The sequence below is a fragment of the Tachypleus tridentatus genome, chromosome 2 (genome assembly GCF_004210375.1).
Source record: "Tachypleus tridentatus isolate NWPU-2018 chromosome 2, ASM421037v1, whole genome shotgun sequence".
In the NCBI taxonomy this organism is placed as follows: Eukaryota; Metazoa; Arthropoda; class Merostomata; order Xiphosura; family Limulidae; genus Tachypleus; species Tachypleus tridentatus.
Window position 1 is genome coordinate 98,826,735 of NC_134826.1, and position 7,365 is coordinate 98,834,099.

The following is a 7,365-nucleotide window of genomic DNA, read 5'->3' on the forward strand; positions in this document are numbered from 1 at the left end:
TGCACAGAAGACACGACTTTTAGTGCTGTAATTTGACACTAACCAAATAATTCCACTGAATAACTTCTAGGAGGAGTAACACCGGTATTTCTGAAGTTGATAATACTTTGAACATAGTCGTTATTATGATATACGTTTTTATTTTGTAAGCATTGTCATATTGTAAATAAAGATCGGAGAGAAATCTTAGTTAATTTATATTGGAAGATGCGACATCATACGGTCAATATTCATTGAAAGACAACAATGTTTGGTAACATAGTAACTCAAGGGAGTGTTTTCATACTACGGATGATGTGATTGAGGTGCGTACCTGTAAGATTAAGTTCCAAATATACTCATGTGATATAACATAGTAAAGAGTATCGAGCCTGCTACAGAATAGGAAGTTCACGCTCATAGTTGGCTTGTGTCAGCATGTAATTTTAGAAGCTGCTTTATCATTAAAATACTTGAATTGACGCAATGATCAGGGAAACATTTGTGGACTCAGCGACTTAGACTATGAATTTGAAAATGTGATTTTGCGATACGTTTCCGTTAAAACGTGAACTACAATTTGGGTTTACGATGTAAGGATGGTGGTCAAATCTCCCCATTCTTTTTTTTGAAAAGTAGCCCAAATATTTGTGATGGGTTCAGTTGACTAGCTGTTTTCCCTCTAGTCTGCCATTTCAAAATTGCCCTCTCTGTTTATGCAAAAAAAATTAGAACAAATGACTGACAATCAGGATAAACAAGTATTCGAAAGTACTTCAGTTTTGACTATAATTAACTGAATAAAAAATTCCATAATCTTAAGTTGGTTTTGGAATGAAGCCTTTCCTTGGAATAGAGAATGGGTACGTGGAACGAAGTTTATTCTTATAACTATTTTAATACAAGATCTCCTCCTTGATGGGATACACAATTTGAAAATCATTTGCAAGTTAAGTAGGGGCCTTTTATTTTTAAAATGTTACCTGTAGAGATATTTGATTGGGAAATGAGCTTTGAAAATGTGCCACAAATCTCTTTGCTTAATACAATAGTCTTTCTCGACGTTCAAAGATTTAGATGCGCCTCGTTTTGAAGTTAAACTGGCATAACGAGTATCTACTTCCTGTGACATGCACTTTGAGGTTCATGGTTCTAGTCTGGCACTAATGTTAGATTGATACACGTTTGCATTCTTTTTATGACGTAAATACGTTGACGGATAAATTTCCTACCCGTTCTTACCGGAAAACTGCCATATGCGAGTGAAATATACTCTTGATATTAAACTGTTAAATTATGTAAAATACCAGCATGTCTTTACTCTGTTTATTAACAATAAACAATGCAACGTGTTTTGTGCTGTATTATATCTTTAAAATTATCTTATATTAGATACACTGTAGTAAGTTATCTTCATGTTGAGGACAACTCATCCCACATTCCTTGCATTTCAACAATCCTCTAATTTATTCCACATATTACAGGTGAATTTTGGAACTTTGGGATGTTTTAGTTCAATGCCTTTAATACATATTTTACTACATATAACACTGACAGCTTCAAGATTTATCGTTTTGACGCTATGCCCTAAAACCTAGTTATTTCTTGGGTGACAATTGTATGAATTTATTTTAATTTATGAAGTAACTTATGTAACTTTTTAGTGCTATAAATAAGAACACTACACAAAATCGAGGATTTAGAAAGTAGTTAGAAAAATTTTTTAACAAGCAATTATAAAGCTTATAGTCAGTTATTTGTAGCTAATAGCTTTGATATCCCTTCGTAATGATTCAACCATTTTTGTGTTTTGTCTTATTCTTTATGTATTTCTCACGATTTTAAACAAGGTTTCTAATTTCAGAAGATACTGCTGCTAGTAACATTTCTTAGTAGACTACAAATAGGCGTAATCCTAAAAATTCTGCAATACTTCATGTGAAAAGAAAAAAAAAAGCTTCTTTTGTAGTTAAACACTATTTATGGTAGTGTTACCCCCGATAGTTAGAGCAACTTATCGTTAATTACTTTCTACGGTTTTGGAACACTAACAGGTTCTGGTGCAGACATCTAGTTGGATTTGATGCAAGATTTTTTATATTTCCATATCACCCTCCTTTATCGTTATCTTTATGAATTTTACATGCATATTAAATTTGCGTAACCCTCGTTTGGCTGCAGTGTAGCTACTTTCTCCTTACAGTGACAATGAGCGTATCACCAAGTGGCACCACTTACGTTTCATTATACACAAACAGTGCGCCATGAGTACGAAGCAAACTTTACAGAATATTTATTCTATAATTTATGCGCTAAGGAGGATTTGTTAAATAATCGATTTGATGCAGATAATTTAAGCTAACGTTTCATAATGTAGTTATTTATAGGGAAATTTGCTAGTTTCATCTGGTAATTTCGTGTTTATTACGTTTTAATATGATTTGTATATGTTTATACGTATAAAATTATATTTAACGAATATCGTCCTTTAATGACCCACTCTTATTATTACAGACTATCGAAATAAAGTTCCTTATATAGAGGGTATAAAGTAAGTGACATTAACAAGTTTTATTGCCCAACAGTATTCAGCAGTTTATTATACTGTACATTCAATGGACAATCCACTCTGTACGCAGAACAGGAATCAAACCCGAATTACAGAATTTTAGTTTACTCCTGAGCCACCACGGGACAATTAGTTATGTAACCCACTAAATTTATTACAATGCCTATGATTTTACACGGTGAAAATATAAAATAACACGTTGTTATTAACAAGAAAAATTAATTTAGTCTATCGTATCTGTTAGTTAAAACACAGCTTTGGTGTAAAATATCTTATATTTTATTCCAACGAGGCTTAAGAGTTTAAAATACTCTCCTTGCTCTCAAACTAAATTATTGTTAATTTTTGCAAAAAGTACTGCTTTTCTAACTATTCGACGTATTTTGTGGTTTTAAAAAACGCTATTAGATACAATATATTTACCGTGAACCTGTGTGACGAAACTTCGGCATTGACAGTTCCAATCTTTGCTTATACCTCCTATACTGAGAGTATAATGCGTACGACTAATAAAATAGTTTATTAAACGAGCTAAGAAGGTTTTTTTTTTATTACATGTTATACAGCGGAGAACACTGACAGTTAAAAGTCACTAGTAGTCTTAATTAAACAATAGTTTCTTTGTTTCAATTTTGGTAACATGAAGTAGTAGAATAGTGCAGTCAGAACACTAAAAAAGGAATTAGTACAATAATACATTAAGTGTAGTTATAATCGATCCGGTTGGATAACATGATGCACAGATAGATTATCACACTGTATAAGAACGGTTTTCATACACTTTTATTGTAGTGTAGTGCAAAGATACGAGCCAAAATTACTGACATGTTTAACACTTACATGGTACACAAGAATGACGTTGAAGATGCGAGCCGGAACCTCTAACATTTAAAACACTTGCATGATTCAGTGACGTATCGCTGAAGGTGTTATCCGACTCTACTGACACGTTTAACACTTACATAGCACATTGGCGTATCGCTGGAAGTGTGAATGGGCACTACCGACATGTTTAACAGTTACATTATTGATTGCTAACGAATTTCAGACTATCTAACATTTCAATACCATTACGTACAGGATTGTGGTTGAAGGATCACGTTACAGTACTATCTACAAAATATATTTGTATAGTGATATTTTTAACCGATAACGAGTTCAATGATACGCAATTTTGAAGAAGGAAGTTTTCAGCGTTCGCTCTTCAAGCGGAAAATAGATACAACAAAGTGATTGGTTTTGAAATCATGTCCCAGATATTTCTGAGCAATAGTTTTACACTTAGTTTTATATATAGTTACGAATGAGAACCTTCCAACCCAAATATTTATTGAAATGAAGCTGGATATATTTTCTATTGCTATTTTAAACTGACAATAGTATACAGGTAAGCCTTTCATCACACCTCTTAAAAAAGATGGTTTAAAAAACTAGAATCACGGTAATCCCATTCGACAACACACGTCGTATCTCTCTTTGAAGCTTTAATGTGTGTTTAATCTGCCTTAACGTTATTTGTGAAGCTGACACGTACGACAGATTGTGAAAAATGTACTAAGATGTATTGTTTAAATTGATTTCACTGCCCTTCTCATGAACTTGATACAAGGAAACTATTATTTAGTAATATAGTAAGCATTCATGGCGGTCAAACTAAATGTAATAGACGACAGAGTAAGCATTTAAGGATTACTGAACTTGGAATATCGTTTTAATTATTAAATATATTTACGGTTTCACCACAATATCCTTCTAGGGTCTTGTACCAAAGTATCTCACTTTACCCAACTGAATGAAGTTCATTCTTAAATTTAGATATACATCGTTAAAATTTCAACTGTAGTGTAACTTAGAATATATCAAAATAACAATTTTTTTCTAGTAGCGATTTTATCAGTAGATTCGATCACTCTTGAATGTAAAACATACAATAAACTGTGAAAGATTTATTTACAGTTGGTATTAATGAAGTATTAAATTAAATTTAATACTATTTAATTTCTATTATCTATGACAAGTTATATTTTAAATTTTGGCGAATAATTACATTTGTACAATAAAACAAAAAGTGGTCTTGGCCAGATTGTATTCAAGTGGGTAATGGATAATATCAACATTCTAGCTTGGATAATATCAGTTCGTGACAGTACAAGGTATTCGATAGTTTATAGGTGATTGAAATTGTAATTTGTGCCCAAGATAGTTACGAGGCTTACCTAAAGGTTCCAAAAGACCGCATGTGCTCCACCCTATTTGTGTCGTTGCTGAAATGTCGGTCGACCAACACTAAATCAAAGCCTCGGATCACACCTTCCGAATGAGACTAGCGGCCGATGTCAGATAAAAGTTATAGAAAGTGTGTAGCAACCCTCAGGGGCCGTTGGAATATTGGAGAATGTATATAAAACGTAATTCAAGCAGCAGTGCCATCTGTCTACAGTATGATATTACTGAAAGGGAATGAAAGCGAATGGTGAAATGTAATGAGCGCTTGCTTTCATGATTTAAAAGCATTTCCCCAGTGTATGTATATACGTCAATCGATATATTTAGAATGTCAGTTAGCGAATAAGGGGCAACAGTTTTAGCCATATAAATCATATCTGAAAGAAAAGGAATTTTGGTTATAGTTGGGTGATCAATCAAAGATGGAATATTTCTGTTTCAACTAGTTGTAATGACTTAGCCGACGTTAATCCCTCTAACTGTAGAATTTTACGTACTTGATGGTTTAATTTGTAGTCTTTAAAACTATTTTTATTTTGAAATATGAGACTTTCAGATCATTGTATACATATGCGTGTTCTAAAATTTTATAACAAAAAACATATATATAGGAGGAAAATAGTATAAAAAGATGTCAGAATCCGTTTAAGGGACTCATAATGGGTAAGCCTCTTATTCTCACGACTGTTTTTCCAATTTGGCCATCCATAACTAGGCATACATACAACATGTACAGAAATAGCATCATACGTCATGTGTATACAATTTCAGTAGCGATAGAGATGTGGGGAAGTAAAATTATTGTAATGGACAAACAACAATGATATTAATACAGAATAAAAGCAATAATTCCAAAAAAGGGACATATTTACTCGACATCTTTGAAACGGAACTAAACAGGCCTGAAAATTAATATCAGTGAAGGAAAGGGGTTTTTCTGGATCAAAACATTAATCGAAATAAGGAAACAATATATAAATACAAAATTAGTGTTTCTACAAATTATGTTGCTGTTCAGATATAGTAAGTAATGTCCGATGTTTTTAGTCACGACAAGAACAAATATACGAATTCCAAATATTACGAGAAATGGGAACCTTTACTGAAAATGTAGCCACATTAGAAAATAAAATTGCAATAATTCTTTTGCATTTATGACTGTGGAATAATGTTAGTCAAAGTAATGGGTAAATGACTGAACTAACGTATATTAATTCTGAAAAAATATACGCTTATGAAAATATTATAGCAGCATACAACAACGACAAAGAAAGTGTAAATTAAGCAGTTTACTATGGCAATCGGACAAAAAACAATCAGGTGACCTTGAACAACGTGTAGGACGAGTGAAGTTCATTGTTAACAGAGAACATTATAATATTGTTGTAATTCAATATTTTCAATTCGGCTCACCAAGGAATATTGGTAGGTATTTCTTTAATTAAAAATCAACCTACACAGCCTAGGCAGTCTGAATCATACGTTTCAAGTGTGAACGGTTACGCCAATATTAAATTACAGTTTAATATTTTTAATGTTTTAATGATGATCCGAATAAAGCATTTGAGTTTTTAAGTTAAACTATCAAGTAATTGAAATTTGAGCAAAAACGTGCTTTCACCCAACTAATTGGGTAAGAAACAACAGCAATAATGAAACTGTTCCACCAACAAGAGGCGCAACCTTTCATGTATGCATCGTGCAACATATAACCGTGGAATTACCAAACAGTCTACTGGCTTTTTAAACGAAATTTTTCTGGTTGGATAAGTATCGACAAAATTGCTTATGTGTCCTTGACCTGACTAGTTTCGGAGTTCCTAATAACATAAGTCACACAATAATAAAATAGCAGTTCCATCAACACTACTGTTAATCCCATTATTAACTGCTTTGGTTTTCCTTTTCTTTTACGTAGAAAATGAAAGGTTTCACTCAATGTTTTGGCCAATTCTTTAATCTAAATATTATGAAAACACAACTAACTATACAAAAACAAGTCATTAACTTAAAATATAGCTTTAAGAGTAATAATTATACCACAGATTTAATATAATCGTTAGGCTTTTCACTTATGACCTGTGAACCGTAGGGTTCATAGTTTGCGATATATTGTTGCAAGACGTGCTCAATACTTTGGAGCCACACGTGAGGAATTAGAATGATAGTCAGATCCCACTATTCGGTCAAACAAGAGTAGCCCAAGAGATAACAGTGGGTCTAGATACCTTCCTTCTAGTTTATAAGCAGCCTTGCACGAATAGCAGAAGTCAGAAAACAAATATATCTTGTATCTTGTGTAGATTTCTCTTGTCTGTCTGTTCAAAACATATTTTTCTTTATAGATAACTTTTTCATGAAAAAAACTTGAGGTAAAGGAAATAATAAATTAAAATGGGTTGATTTTTTTCTGAATTTTGTAGTAGTTTAGATAATATTTTTATTCTAGTATCAATGTATCTAAATTATTTTTTAAAAATATTTATTAACTTAGTTAGTCTGTTATCACCATTAGATTCCATCAAGGAACAAAGAGCCGCAATCGCTTGCGGATTCTTCAACAGGTATTTAAGTGAGTAGGTTGTTAGCCC

At 32.5% G+C, this 7,365-nt stretch overlaps 1 long non-coding RNA gene across 1 annotated transcript in view; it reads right to left on the minus strand.

Annotated features, from left to right (window-relative positions):
• Positions 1 to 4,932, minus strand: part of LOC143244670 (uncharacterized) — a 47,508-nt gene extending 42,576 nt beyond the window's left edge. The window contains exon 1 of the long non-coding RNA XR_013025271.1: positions 4,765 to 4,932. This is a non-coding gene — a long non-coding RNA (uncharacterized LOC143244670). The remainder of the gene's footprint in view (positions 1 to 4,764) is intronic.
• Between the last annotated feature and the right edge of the window lie 2,433 nt (positions 4,933 to 7,365).